We start from the raw sequence: 15668 nt of genomic DNA, 5'->3' as shown, positions 1-15668 counted from the left end.
AATGGCTTCCTCTCAACCTACGAATCAAGCAAAAACTCCTCACTCTCGGCTTCAAAGCTTTCCATCACCTCACCCCCTCCTACCTCACCTCCCTTCTCTCCTTCTCCAGCCCAGCCCGCACCCTCCAATCCTCTGCCGCTAACCTCCTCACTGTGCCTCATTCTCGCCTGGCCCACGTCCTCCCCCTGGCCTGGAATGCCCTCCCTCTGCACATCCACCAAACTAGCTCTCTTCCTCTCTTCAAAGCCCTACTGAGAGCTCACCTCCTCCAGGAAGCCTTTACAGACTGAGCCCCTTTTTTTCCTCTCCTCCTCCCCACAGCACTTGTATACATTTGTACAGATTTATTACTCTCTTTATTTTACTTATACATATTTACTATTCTATTTATTTTGTTAATGATGTGCATATAGCTACAATTCCATTTGTTCTGATGATTTTGACACCTGTCTACTTGTTTAATTTTGTTATCTGTCTCCCCCTTCTAGATTGTGAGCCCGTTGGGTAGGGACCATCTCTATATGTTGTCAACTTGTACTTCCTAAGCGCTTAGTACAGTGCTCTGCACACAGTAAGCACTCAATAAATATTGTTGAATGAATGAATACCTCGTATCTACCCCAGCGCTTAGAACAGTGCTTGGCACATAAGTGCTTAACAAATACTATAATAAAAATAATAATGTCACTTCACTTCTCTGTGCCTCAGTGACCCCATCTGTAAAATGGGGATTAAGAATGTGAGCCTCATGTGGGACAGGGACTGTGTTTCAACCTGAATAACTTGTACCTACTCCAGTGCTTACTTTTGTGCATGGAACCCAGTAAGCACTTAAACACCATTTAAAAATACAATAAAAATTGGCCATGTATACAACTTATCAAATTCAGTGTAGTAAAATATGCTGTTCTTTCGTGAAACATCTTCTTTGCTAGAGACCACCTCCTAATTCTATTCTATTCTTTCCAAGAACACTCCATCAGTCAATCAATCATTGACTTCCTTGCCAGTCTCTCCCTTTTCTTATTCACGCTTCATTCTTCAGGCCAGATCAGTTTTCTTAAAAATCTTTCTGAGCACTCCTCTGAAATCTTCAATGGTTAGCTATCCATATCCCCCTCATCTGTATTTATTAATTGATTACTATATGCAGAACACTATATTAAGTGCTGGGAAAAGCATACAATTAGATACAATTCCTTTCTCTCAAGGGCCTCAAAATCTATAATAATAATTGTGGTATTTGTTAAGTGCTTACTTACTGTGTTCCAGGCACTGTACTAAGTGCTGGGGTGGAAACAAGCAAGTTGGGTTGGACACTGTCCCTGTCCCACATGTGGCTCACAGTTTCAATCCCCATTTACAGATGAGGTAACTGAGGCACAGAGAAATGAAGCACTCAGCAGATAAGTGGCAGAACCGGGATTAGAATCCCCAACCTTCTGACTCTCCATGCTCTGTCCACTACGCCGTGCTGCTTCTCATTACTTCATTCATTCAATTGTATTTATTGAGCACTTACTGTGTGCACAGCACTGTACTAAGCACTTGGAAAGTACAATTTAGCAACAGATAGAAGCAATCCCTACCCAACAACGGGCTCACAGTCTTGCCATCCTCCTTCTCATATGAATATGGGGGAGAGGACGGGAAACAGTCACATCAGGAGTAATAGAGCAATAAAGTATTAAGCAGCACGACAGACAAGGACAAATGCACAAAACACTAAAGAAAAACAGAAGTCAGTAGGGAGCTGTCGCTAGAGGAGAATTTCAGGCTCCATGTGAATTCAGAGTCCGTGGTAAATGCATAGCCATGGCAATGGCTCCTGCCAGCATCAGTCTCCCTGATGTTTTGTGAAGGCCATATGATGCAGGTGTTCTTTTTCCTCTTCCCCTCCTCCCCCTCCCCATCCCCCCCCTTACCTCCTTCCCCTCCCCACAGCACCTGTATGTATGTATATATGTTTGTATGTATTTATTACCCTATTTATTTATTTATTTTATTTGCACATATTTATTCCATTTATTTTATTTTGTTAATATGTTTTGTTTTGTTCTCTGTCTCCCCCTTCTAGATTGTGAGCCCACTGTTGGGTAGGGACCATCTCTATATGTTGCCAACTTGTACTTCCCAAGCGCTCAGGACAGTGCTCTGCACACAGTAAGCGCTCAATAAATATGATTGAATGAATGAATGAATGATAGAATGTGGTGCAGAGGGGAGCCAGTGGTTGTTCCAAGGGAGGTAGCCTGGTTGGAGCAGTGAGCTGGACAGGCACAGGGGTTCTGAGGAAGAGGAGAACCTCTTGCCCATCTCCCTTCCATCACTTCACAACTTATGAAACATTTGCCCCCACTCTTCTTCCCTCCCTGCCCATCATCTTCAATTCTTCACTCTCCAATGGCTTCTTCCCCTTTACTTTCAAACAGGCTCACATATCCCCTATCCTTGACTCCATGGTGCCCTCCAGTTATTACCCCATCTCCCTTCTACCATTCATTCATTCAATCGTATTTATTGAGTGCTTACTGTGTGCAGAGCACTGTACTAAGCGCTTGAGAAGTACAAGTTGGCAACATATAGGGACGGTCCCTACCCAACAGTGGGCTCACAGTCTAGAAGGGGAGACAGACAAAAGAACATATTAACAAAATAAAATAAATAGAATAAATATGTTCAAGTAAAATAAATTGAGTAATAAATATGTACAAACATATATACATATATACAGGTGCTGTGGGGAGGGGAATGAGGTAAGGCAGGGGGATAGGGAGGGGGAGAAGGGAGAGAGGAAGGAGGGGGCTCAGTCTGAGAAGGCCTCCTGGAGGAGGTGAGCTCTCAGTGGGGCTTTGAAGGGAAAGGGAGTTTCCTTTCCAAACTCCTTGAGCAAGTTGTTTGCTTATGCTGCCCCCCACTTCCTCTCCTCCAATGTGTTGCTTGGCCCCGTTCAATCTGGTATCCACTCCTATCATTCCACAGAAACTGCCTTTTCAAAAGTCCCCTGTGATATGCTTACCGAATCCAATGGCCTCTACTCAAACCAAATCCTCCCTGACCTACAACTTGTCTTCGACCCTGTCGACTACCTCCTTCTCCTGGAAACATTATCTAACCTTGGTTTCACAGACACTGTCCTCTACTGGTTCTCTTTCTATCTTTGTGATTGTTCTTCCTCAGTCTCTTTCCTGGGCTCCTCCTCTGTCTCCCACCTGCTAAGTGGGAAAGTCCATCAAAGCTCAGTTCTGGATCCCCTTCTATTCTCCATCTCCATCATCTCCCTTGGAGAACTCATTCACTTCAATAGCTTCAACTACCATCTTTATACAGATGTTTGCCAAATCTACATTTCCAGGCCTAATCTTTCTCCTTCTTTGCAATCTCATTTTACTCCCTGCCTTTAGGACATCTCTACTTGGATATTCCTCCAACACCTCTAACTTAGCATGTCCCAAAATGAACTCCTCACTTCCCAGCCAAAACCTGTCCTCTCCCTGACTTTCCCATCACTGGAGACAGCATGATCATCCTCTCCATCTCACAAGCCAGTAACCTTAGCATTATCCTCAGCTTGTCTCTCTTATTCAACACAGATATTTAATCTGTCACCAAATCCTCTCTGTTCTACTTTCATGCGATTGCTAAAATCTTCCCTTTCCTTTCCATCCAAACTGCTACCATGTTGATCCAAGCACTTATCCTATCCTATTTTGACTACTGCATCAGCTCCTTGCTGAACTCCCTGCCTCCTGTCTCTCCCCATTCCAGTCCATATTTCACTCTGCTGCCAGGATCATTTTTCTGAAAAATGTTCAGGTTATGTTTCCACACTCCTCAATGAACCTCCAGTGGTTGCCCATCCACCTCCCCATCATACAGAAACTCCTTTCCATTCGTTTTAAACCTCAATCACCTTGCCCCCTCTGATCTTACCTCACTTAATAATAATAAGTAATAATAATAATGACATTTGTTAAGCGCTTACTATGTGCAAAGCACTGTTCTAAGGATACAAGGTGATCAGGTTGTCCCACGTGGGGCTCACAGTCGTAATCCTCATTTTACAGGTGAGGTAACTGAGGCACAGAGAAGTTAAGTGACTTGCCCAAAGTCACACAGCTGACAAGCGGTGGAGCCAGGATTAGAACCCATGACCTCTGACTCCCAAGCCCGGGCTCTTTCCACTGAGCTGCTTCCACGCTGCTTGTGTCCAACTATACATCCTATCATGTTCACTTTGCTCCCCTAACACCAACCTACTCACTGTACCTTGACGTTGAGTGGTCATTCAGTTCTGGCAGACATTGGGGTACTTAACTTGTATTGATGGAATACTGACAGGAGCACGAGAATGGAATGGGGCAGCCAGTTCATTCATTCATTTATTCATTCATTGAATCGTATTTATTGAGTGCTTACTGTGTGCAGAGCACTGTACTAAGCACTTGGGAAGTACAAGTTGGCAACATATAGAGACGGTCCTTACCCAACAGTGGGCTCACAGTCTAGAAGGGGGAGACAGACAACAAAACAAAACATATTAACAAAATAAAATAAATAGAATAAGTATGTACAAGTAAAATAAATAAATAGAGTAATAAATACGTACAACCGTATATACAGTTTCTGTGGGGAGGAGAAGGTGGTAAGGCGGGGGGATGGGGAGGGGGAGGAAGGGGAGAGGAAGGAAGGGGCTCAGTCTGGGAGGAGGGGGCTCAGCCAGTTATGACCAGGAAGGTACTGGGATCCACACGATAGGAAACAGAATACAAAAGTATGTTGGGATCAAGGCAGTTACAAGCACAAAGGACAGAAGCAGCATGACTTAGTGGAAAGAGCACGCGCTTGGGAGTCATGGGTCATGGGTTCTAATCCTAGCTCTGCCACTTGTCTGCTGTGTGACTTTGGGCAAGTCACTTAACTTCTCTGTGCCTCTATTACCTCATCTGCAAAATAGGGATTAAGACTGTGAGCCCCACATGGGACAACCTGATAACCTTGTATCTATCCCAGACCTTAGAAAAGTGCTTGGCACATAGTAAGCATTTAACAAATACCGTTATTATTATTATTATTATTATGGCTACAACAAAGAATAGCTAATCCAACATCACCAAGAAAACAATTGATACTTGCAATATTGAAGGGGCAGGAAAACTTCTCCTGCTTTCTCCTCTAGACAGTCAGCCCAAGAAGGTCATAACATGACCCTTAACAAGGATTCCGCAGACTGCTGTCGAGAGGACACCTCAAAATATGTGGATGGTCCTCAGAAATTCCCCCGATAACCAGCCTGTCATCAGACCCTACAGAACTGAACAGGAGAGAGAGAGGCCTTCTCAGACTGAGCCCCTTTTTTCCTCTCCTCCTCCCTATCCTCCCCACCCTACCTCCTTCCCCTCCCCACAGTACCTGTATAAGTGTTTGTACAGATTTATTACTATATTTATTTTACTTGTATATATATACTATTCTATTTATTCTGTTAATGATGTGCATTTAGCTTTAATTCTATTTGTTCTGATGACTTGACACCTGTCCACGTGTTTTGTCTTGTTGTCTGTCTCCCCCTTCTAGACTGTGAGCCCGTTGTTGGGTAGGGACCGTCTCTATATGTTGCCAACTTGTACTTCCCAAGCGCTTAGTACAGGGCTCTGCACACAGTAAGCGCTCAATAAATACGATTGAATGAATGAATGAGAGGGGCAAGAAGTGTCAAGGGTAGAAAAGGGATCTTGGCTCTGTGGGTCGGAGTCCATTGTCCCTGCATCTGGGTAAAAACAAACCAGTGAACTGAACTGAGGTGAACCTATTGACAAATCATCCTATTCTTGGCTTGCTACATTGGTGTGACAAGTAGTGTCTTTCCCCTTTGGGGGCTTCTTTTACAGGAAGCTCTGAACGTCGATGACATGATGCAGTTGGCCACACTGCACTGTGATTTTACTGGAGGTTTTCATTCATTCATTCAATCGTATTTATTGAGAGCTTACTGTGTGCAGAGCACTGTACTAAGCGCTTGGGAAGTACAAGTTGGCAACATATAGAGACGGTCCCTACCCAACAGCTGGCTTACAATCTAGTTTTCAGCCTCATAACCTGACTGAAAGAGTCCCCAGAGTCATAGGAGGGCCCAGATCCTTGCACACCTCCACTGGGTACTAAGGACCTCTAGTTCACCTGCTTCTCTTACAAAGGTTTGGGGGCTTCCTACTCACTGCTCCTCAAGGCTCTGCACCTCTATTCCTAATAATAATAATAATAATTACAGTATTAGTTAAGTGCTTACTGTGTGTGTGCTGGGGCAGATAAAGCAGCGTGGCTGAGAAGCAGAGTGGCTCAGTGGAGAGAGCGCGGGCTTTGGAGTCAGAGGTCATGGTTTCAAATCCTGGCTCCGCCAATTGTCAGCTGTGGGACTTTGGGCAAGTCACTTAACTTCTCTGGGCCTCAGTTACCTCATCTGTAAAATGGGGATGAAGACTGTGAGTCCCACGTGGGACAAACTGATCACCTTGTAACCTCCCCAGAACTTAGAACAGTGCTTTGCACATAGTAAGTGCTTAATAAATGCCATCATTATTATTATTATTATAAAAGCAAATCAGTTTGGACACAGACCCAGTCCCATGTGGGGCTCACAGTCTCAATCTCCGTTTTTACACCAGGTAACTGAGGCCCAGAGAAATTGATTTACCCAAGACCACCCAGTAGACAAGTGGTAAAGCCAGGATTAGAACCCGTGATCTTCTGAGTCCCAGGCCCAATCATCTCTAGCCATTAGGCATGTTGCTTCCCACTTCAAAGCTGAAGTATAAGGTGAAGAGATCATCAGGGTCTAGCCTACTAACCCGTGCCTGGAGTTGACTGCAGGAAACTCATGGACAAAGCTTTCCCTCTCATGCCCTCAATTACCGATGTCACTTGTCACCCTGGATCTCAGAGCTTCTCCTCCAGCCAGTGAAAGCAGACAGCAAACTCACTCAGATCTCAATAATCTTTAATATGTTCTTAACAAGATAACAAATGAAAACAAATCCACTTCCTACCACCTTCCATGGTTTCCACTGCTCTCACCACTTTAAGACCTCTGTACTTCCTTGTAGTGTCCCCAGGTTCACGTTCATCTCCTTGTCTGGGGAATGAACCTCACTCCTCTGGAGCTCTGGCCGCTGGTCTCCAACCCCCAAGGGATCCTCTCTGATCCTTCCCTGTATCCTGTGGCCATACAGAGTCCATAGAATGAGCTGTCCTGGTGCCCTGCTCTCCCAGACATACAGATCATTACTTCTCACTTTCAAGCTGGCCAAGGGTCTCTGTCCCTCAACCTGGCTCCCTACTTCCTCTTGAATCCTTCTCTATGGGTGGCTCAGCTAGGTCATGGAATCATCCTCCTGGCTAGCTTCTCTCTCTCCTTAGCGTGGGGATCATTCATTCATTCATTCAATCATATTTATTGAGTGCTTACTGTGTGCAGAACACTGTACTAAGCACTTGGGAAGTACAAGTTGGCAACCTATGGAGACGGTCCTTACTCAACAATGGGCTCACAGTCTAGAGAGGGGAGACAGACAACAAAACAAAACATGTGGACAGGTATCAAGTCGTCAGAATAAATAGAAGTAAAGCTAGGAGCACATTTACAAAATAGAATAGTAAATATGTACAAGTAAAATAAATAGAGTCATAAATCTGTACAAACATATATACAGGTGCTGTGGGAAGGGGAAGGAGGTAGGATGTGGGGGATGGGGGGTAGAGGAAGGAGGGGGCTCAGTCTGGGGAGACCTCCTGGAGGAGGTGAGCTCTCAGTAGGGCTTTGAAGGGAGGAAGAGAACCAGCTTGGTGGATGTGTGGAGGAAGGGCATTGCAGGCCAGGGGGAGGATGTGGGTCGGGGGTCGATGGCGGGACAGGTGAGAACGAGGCACGGTGAGGAGGTTAGTGGCAGAGGAGCAGAGGATGTGGGGTGGACTGGAGAAGGAAAGAAGGGAGGTGAGGTAGGAGGGGGCGAGGTGATGGAGAGCCTTGAAGCCGAGAGTGAGGAGTTTTTGCCTGATGCTTAGATTGCCTGGTAGCCACTGGAGATTTTTGAGGAGGGGAGTAACATGCCCAAAGCGTTTCTGCACAAAGATCATCCAGGCAGCAGCGTGAAGCATAGGCTGAAGTGGGGAGAGACAGGAGGATGGGAGATCAGAGAGGAGGCTGATGCAGTAATCCAATCGGGATAGGATGAGAGATTGAACCAGCAAGGTAGCGGTTTGGATGGAGAGGAAAGGGCGGATCTTGACGATGTTGTGGAGGTGAGACCGGCAGGTTTTGGTGATGGATTGGATGTGAGGGGTGAACGAGAGAGCAGAGTCAAGGATAACACCAAGGTTGTGAGCTTGTGAGATGGGAAGGATGGTAGTGCCATCTACAGTGATGGCAAAGTCAGGGAGAGGGCAGGGTTTGGGAGGGAAGATAAGCAGTTCAGTCTTGGACATATCTTGGATCAGGGAAATTGGTTGCCATGTGCACGCAGTAAGCACTCAGTAAGTACCATTGATTGATTGACCAGTAGCATTTAAGCATCTAATTTGGGCAGAACGCACTATTCACCCTCACAAGTGGGCTAATCTCTAAATATCAACTCCACCACAACTAGCTGGATCATTCCCATCAGGCTGACACTGCAGTCAAATGGACTTATAATTCATGCCATGTTGAGGTATGCTTCTTCTGTTTACATCTATAATTCACAAATTCAATATCAACAGGGGAGTGAATTTATCCAAGGGAGATCCCACATCTGAGGCTTGTAACTAGGCTTTTTTAAGACACCGAGGAACTGGACAAATACTGTTCATTAATCAATTGGCTAATTGATTGATTGATTGTACCTCAATCTTGTTTGTCTTGGCACTCACCCCACCTTCACATCCTTCCTTTGGCTGGGAACTTCCTCCTCCTTCATACATGACAGTCTACCACTCCCCCCATCTTCAATGTCTTTCTAAAAATCACATCTCCTCCAAGAAGCCTTCCCTGATTAAGCCTTCATTTCCCCTACTCCCTCTCCCTTCTATATTGCCCCTGCAATTGGCTGTGTACCCTTTAAGCATATGATATTCACCCCACCCTCAACCCCCCAGCACATATGAAACAGCATGGCCTAATAGATTCAGCACAGGCCTGGGCTTCAGAAAGACATAGGTTCTAATCCCATCTCTGCCACTTGTCTGCTGTGTGACTTTGGGCAAGTCACCTAACTTCTCTGTGTCTCAGTTCCCTCATCTGTAAAATGGGGATTAAGACCGTGAGCTCTATGAGGGACAGAAACTGGTGTCCAACCCTATTACCTTGTTCATACTTCAGCGATTAGAACAATGCCTGACACATGGTGAGGGCTTAACGAATACCAAAATTGCTATTATTACAACAGTCAAACATATTTACTGAGTGCTTACTGGGTGCAGAACACTGTACTGGGCACTTGGGAGAGTACACTATAACAATATAATAGAGTTGGTAGACACATTTCCTGCACACAGTGACATATCCTTACGCTCTGCCATTTCCCCTGCCCCCGAGAAGCAGCGTGGCTCAGTGGAAATTGCCCGGGCTTTGGAGTCAGAGGTCATGGGTTCAAATCCCGGCCCTTCCAATTGTCAGCTGTGTGACTTTGGGCAAGTCACTTCACTTCTCTGTGCCTCAGTTACCTCATCTGTAAAATGGGGATGAAGACTGTGAGCCCCCCTTGGGACAACTTGATCACCTTGTAACCTCCTGAGCACTTAGAACAGTGCTTTGCACACAGTAAGTGCTTAATAAATGCCATCATCATCATAATTTATCTTAGCATCTTTTACCACACTAGATGATAAGCTTCTTGGGGGCAGGAAATGTATATATTAATTATCTTGCATTGTACTCTTCTGAAGCACTTAGTACAGTGCTCTGCATGGAGTAAGTGCTCAAGAAATATCACTGATTGATTTCTTATCTAAGGGAGTGCTTTCTCCTCAATCTGCTTATTGACCTGAGAGAGCAGTGCTCCTACGCCTCTTTAAGTCAATTGACAAATGCTGCATATGAAGTGCTTTCTTTGTGCAAAGCATTATACTAAGCACTTGGAAGAGTACAATTCAGTTGTACTCTCAAGAAGCTTACAATCTAGTGGTTGAAACCTCATTCCTCTGCTTCAGTCCCGTGTGAAAGCTTTTGGATCCATATTGGATATCAATTTTCCACATAATTGGCTTCTCTATAATAATAATTATGGTATTTGTTAAGCACTTACTATGTTCCAGGCATGGTACTAAGTGCTGGGGTGGCTACAAGCAAATTGGGTTGGACATAGTCCCTGTCCCACAGAGGGCTCTCAGTTTTAATACCCCTTTTACAGATGAGGAACAGAGAAGTCAAGTGACTTACCCAAGACCACACAGCAGATAAGCAGAAGAACCAGGATTAGAACCCATGATCTTCTGGCTCCCAGGCCTGGGCTCTATCCACCACAGCATGCTACTTCCATACTGCTGGCCTGGGGAATTAATCAAGCCCTTGATATTCAATACCCCTAAAGCACTTATACTTTTCCGTATCTCCCATCTCTAACTCATTTTGATGTTTGTCTCCCCCTCTAGACTGTAAACTCACTGTGGGCAGGGAATGAGTCTGTTCATTGTTGTGTTGTACTTTTCTAAGCACTTAGTACAGTGCTCTGCACATGGTAAATGCTCAATAAATATGATTGAATGAATGAAGAATGATATTGATTGAGTGATTTATATTTACTTAGGACTTGGAAGGTATTTATTATTCACAGGTACTTATTTACTGTGCTCTACACATAGTAAGCACTCAATAAAAACAATTGATTGCTTACTACGTACGGGGCACTGTATTCTGGCAGACCTAACATCTGGGCCTAGGTACGTAGTAAGCAATCATTTGTTTTTATTGAGTGCTTACTATGTGTAGAGCACAGTAAATAAGTACCTGTAAATAATAAATACCTTCCAAGTCCTAAGTCATTATAATACAGTGATAAATAATGATGGCATTTATTAAGTGCTTACTATGCACAAAGCACTGTTCTAAGCGCTGGGGAGGTTACAAGGTATTAAGCGCTAAGGGAGAACAATGCAATAGAGTCTAGAAATGTTTCTTGCCTAAATGGGGTGTACTGTCTAACCGGAGAGATATACATTAAAGTTAATTACTGATAGGAGGTATGGAACAGTAAGCTTGTTGTGGGTAGGGAATGTCTTTTTGTTGTCCTTTCCCAAGAGCTTAGCACAGTGTTCTGCACACAGTAAGCACTCAATTAATACAATGGAATGAGAAGATATGTACATAAGTGATTTAGGGGTATTGAATATCAAGAGCTTAAGTGGTACATTATTAAGTGCATAAGACATGAAGAAGGGAAAGTATCTTTTGTTTTCTATCATCCATCCACTTGCATATTACAAGTCTGGAATTCATACCTTTCCTGAGCTCATCTGTCTCCATTTCCAACAGCTGTCTCTGTCCAATGGCACCTTTCCAGAGTCAGAATCACAGAATCATTTAAGAGTTTGACCAACTTCCACTAGACATTTTGAGGATCTGAGTGCTTCATTGCTTTCTTTACTGAGGCAGAAAAAAAAGGTAAGAGACCTTTGTAACAGACACTTGGTTGTCCTAGAACATGAGGATTTCTTTCCTGCTGAATCCCACAATCAAAAAAACCTCCAATGGAGTTCAAGTGCTTCAACAGACTCTGCACGCAGACACACAACTATTTTTTCTAACACAGTAATGTTTTTATACAGAATGCACTATGAAAAATAACGGTGTTCCTCCCTTCTTAATCTTTAGATTCACTGGTAGGAATAGTATTGGAATTTTTTGATCGTCTTTTGAATGCCCTGCATTGTACTAAGCACTTGGGAAGTACAGCAGATGCATAAAACATAGAGACAAGATTGAATAGGTTGGCATTAGGGGAGCGGAGTGTAGCATGGGTTGTAATAACGGATCAGCGAGGTAAGGCAGGAGGGGAAGAGCTGATTGAGTGCCTTAAAGTTGATGTCAAGGTGTTTCTGTCAAGATGTGATGGATGGGCAGCCACTGGAGGTGACTGAGGAGTGAGAAGCATGGATTGAACTTATTTTTAGAAAAAATGATCCAGGAAGCAGAGTGAAATATGGACTGGAGAGGGAGGAGGCTAAGTCAGGGAGGTCAGCAAGGAGGCTGACGCAGTAGGAAAGGTAGGTCATGATAAGAAGTTAGATCAACTTAGAGAAGCAGCGTGGCTCAGTGGAAAGAGAGTGGGCTTGGGAGTCAGAGGTCATGGGTTCGAATCCCGGCTCCACCACTTGTCAGCTGTGTGAACTTGGGCAAGCCACTTCACTTCTCTGGGCCTCAGTTACCTCATCTGTAAAATGGGGATTAAATCTGTGAGCCCCATGTGGGACAATCTGATCACCTTGTATCTCCCCAGTGCTTAGAACAGTGCTTTGCACATAGTAAGCACTTAACAAATATTATTATTATTATTATTATTATTATTATTATCATCATCATCATCAACAACATGGTAGCCATTTGGATGGAGAGGAATGGGTGGATTCTGGAGACGTTCATTCATTCAATCAGATTTATTGAGTTCTTACTGTGTGCAGAGCACTGTACTAAGCAACTGGAAAGTACAATTCAGCAACAGAGACAATCCCTACCCAACAACGGGCTCACAGTCTTGAAGGAGGAGACAAGCAACAGATGTTGTACAGGTAGAACTGACAGGATTCGGTGACACAGTGAATGTATGGGTTAGAAGAGAGAGAGATGAGTGCAGGACAATGCCAAGTTTATGGGCTTGTGAGTCAGGGAGGATGGTGGTGCTGTCTACAGTGATGGGAAAGTCTGGGAAAGGACATGGTTTGGGTGGTAAGATGAGAAGCTCTGTTTTAGAAATGTTAATTTTGAGGTGTCGGCCGGACATCCAGGAGGAAATATGAGACTGCAGAGAAGGGAAGAGATCAGGGCCGGAGATAGAGATTTTTGAATCACCTGCAAAGTGATGATAATTGAAGACACGGGAGTGAATGAATTCTCTAAGGTAGTGGGTTTAGAAGGAGATTGGAATGGGGACCCAGCAGTGAGTTCGGAGGGGCTTCCTGTGAAAGAGACTGAGCAGGAATGACCAGAGAGCTGGAAGGTGAACCAAGAGAGGACAGTGTCAGTGAAGCTTAGGTTAGATAGATACAGTGCTCTACACACAGTGTGCAATAAACACTGTTGATGGATTGAGTTACTGACAGGCATGAAATAAGCAGGGATAGTTCCTAGCTAAGACCAGGGAAGGAATTAGGGAAATTAGAGGAATTAGAGAAGTCGCGTGGCTCAATGGAAAGAACACAGGCTTGGGAGTCAGAAGTCATGGTTCAAATCCCAGTTAAGCCAATTGTCAGCTGTGTGACTTTGGACAAGTCACTTAACTTTTCTGTGCCTCAGTTACCTCATCTGTAAAATGGGGATGAAGTCTGGGAGTCCCATGTGGGAGAGCGCTTAACAAATGCCATTATTATTATTATTATTATTATTATTATTATTAAGGAATTGAAATGGAAAGAGACAAGTAGAGGGCATGGATGTTTTGAGAGGTGATAGTAATCTACCTGGACACCGGGTGTTAACAGGCTGAATCAAGAATCACCAAATCCCGTTGGTCTCACTTTCACAACATTGCTAAAATCCGCCCTTTCCTCTCCATCCAAACCACCACCATGTTAGTACAATCACTCATCCTCTCTTGCCTAGATTACTGCATCAGCATCCTTTCTGACCTCACAACCTCCTGCCTCTCCCCACTCCAGTCCAAACTTCACTCCACTGCCTGGATTATCTTACTACAGAAACGTTCAGAGCATGTCACTCCCCTCCTCAAAAATCTCCAGTGGTTGCCTATTAACCTACGTATCAAACAAAAGCTCCAATGGGCTTTAAAGCTGTCCATCACCTTGCCTCCTCCTATCTCACCTCCCTTCTCTCTTACTAAACCCAGCCCACGCACTTTGCTCCTCTGGTGTTAACTTTCTCACTGTGCCTCGTTCTTGCCCATCTCGCCACCGATCCCTGACCCACGTCCTACCTCTGGCCCAGAATGCCCTCCCTCCTCAAATCTGCCAGACAATTACTCTCCCCGCCTTCAAAGCCTTACTGAAGAACAACTCTTACAAGAGGCCTTCCCAGAATAAGCCCCCTTTTTCCTCATCTCCCACTGCCCACCTCCACCCCACAGCACTTATACATATATCTGCAATTTTATTTACTTATATTGATGTCTGATTCCCCGCCCTGTGCCCTCTCCCCTTCGCCCCCAAGACTGTGAGCTCATTGTGGGCAGAGATTGTCTCTCTTTATTGGTATCGTATTGCACCTTCCCAAGAGCTTAGAATAGTGCTCTGCACACAGTAAGCGCTCAATCATTATGACTGAATGAAATACTATCGAATCTAGCTGTAATAGAGAAAAGGACACCCAGAACTGTTATCCCAACTGGATTCATTTTAGAGAAGCAGCACAGCCTCATGAATAGAGCAGGGGCCTGGGAGCCAGAGGACCTGAGTTCTAAACCTGACTCCACCACTTACCTGCTGTGTGACCTTTGACAAGTCTCTTACTTTCTTTATGTATCAGCTCTTGTCCGTAAAATGGGGATCCAATATGTGTTCTCCCTCCTAGACTGTAAGCACCTTGTGTAGCAGGGAATCTGTCCAAACCTGTTAACTTGTATCTACCCTAGCACCTAGAACAGTCCTAGACACATAGAATATCCATAATTTATCATATCTGTAATTTATTTATTGGTGGAAATGTCTGTCTCCCCCTCTAGACCGTAAACTCGTTGTGGGAAGGGAATGTGTCTACCAACTCTGGTATATTGTACTTTCCCAAGCATTTAGTACAGTGCTCTGCCCACAGTAAGTGCTCAATAACTTTGAATGACTGATTATGGACTTAAATACCAGTATAAAAAAATAAGGAACTAACAAAATAAGGAAAATTATCTACATATTCTTCCACTTCCACTTCCAGTGGAAGTTTCTTCCACTTATGGGGACCCAGGGAACATAGGCAGACACCAGCTTAACTCTCGATCGTCTGACACCTCTGCAGTCGGTCCATTTGGAGACCCAACATCCTTCCACCAACCTTGGCCTTCTAACCGCTTGTTTCTGGCTCTCTGCTTATCCAGGTGGTCTCCCTATATGACGGAGTGAAGGTGGCCAAGAGGATGGACATAGCTTGGCACACGCTTTTTTCATGAATGGTACCTCCTTCGAAGTGGAAGCACATTCCCTCTTTCATGGTGCCATTTGCTCTGTGGGTCCATATGTGTGTTTTACGTGTGGGTGGAGGATGTCCATGGGGGCTCTACTCCTTCCCTGGATTGGCCGTATTCCCACGGTGGATTCAGGGATTAGAGCGGAGATACTCCCTATTCCTATTCACATTCCCTATTTGTATTCCTCGAATACAAATGTCAAATAATAATAATAACGATGGCATTTATTGAGTGCTTACTATGTGGAAAGCACTGTTCTAAGTGCTGGAGAGGTTACAAGGTGATCAGGTAGTCCCACGGGGGGCTCACAGTCTTAATCCCCATTTTACAAATGAGGTAACCGAGGCCCAGAGA

General features: G+C 44.5%; 1 long non-coding RNA gene across 1 annotated transcript in view; it reads left to right on the top strand.

The window, feature by feature from the left end:
* LOC119927391 overlaps positions 1 to 15668 on the top strand; it is a 128526-nt gene that overhangs the window by 106457 nt on the left and 6401 nt on the right. The window contains exon 2 of the long non-coding RNA XR_005450407.1: positions 11504 to 11632. This is a non-coding gene — a long non-coding RNA (uncharacterized LOC119927391). The remainder of the gene's footprint in view (positions 1 to 11503; positions 11633 to 15668) is intronic.

This window comes from Tachyglossus aculeatus, chromosome 4 (genome assembly GCF_015852505.1).
Source record: "Tachyglossus aculeatus isolate mTacAcu1 chromosome 4, mTacAcu1.pri, whole genome shotgun sequence".
Classification (NCBI taxonomy): Eukaryota; Metazoa; Chordata; class Mammalia; order Monotremata; family Tachyglossidae; genus Tachyglossus; species Tachyglossus aculeatus.
This window is presented reverse-complemented; position numbering and strand designations above follow the sequence as displayed.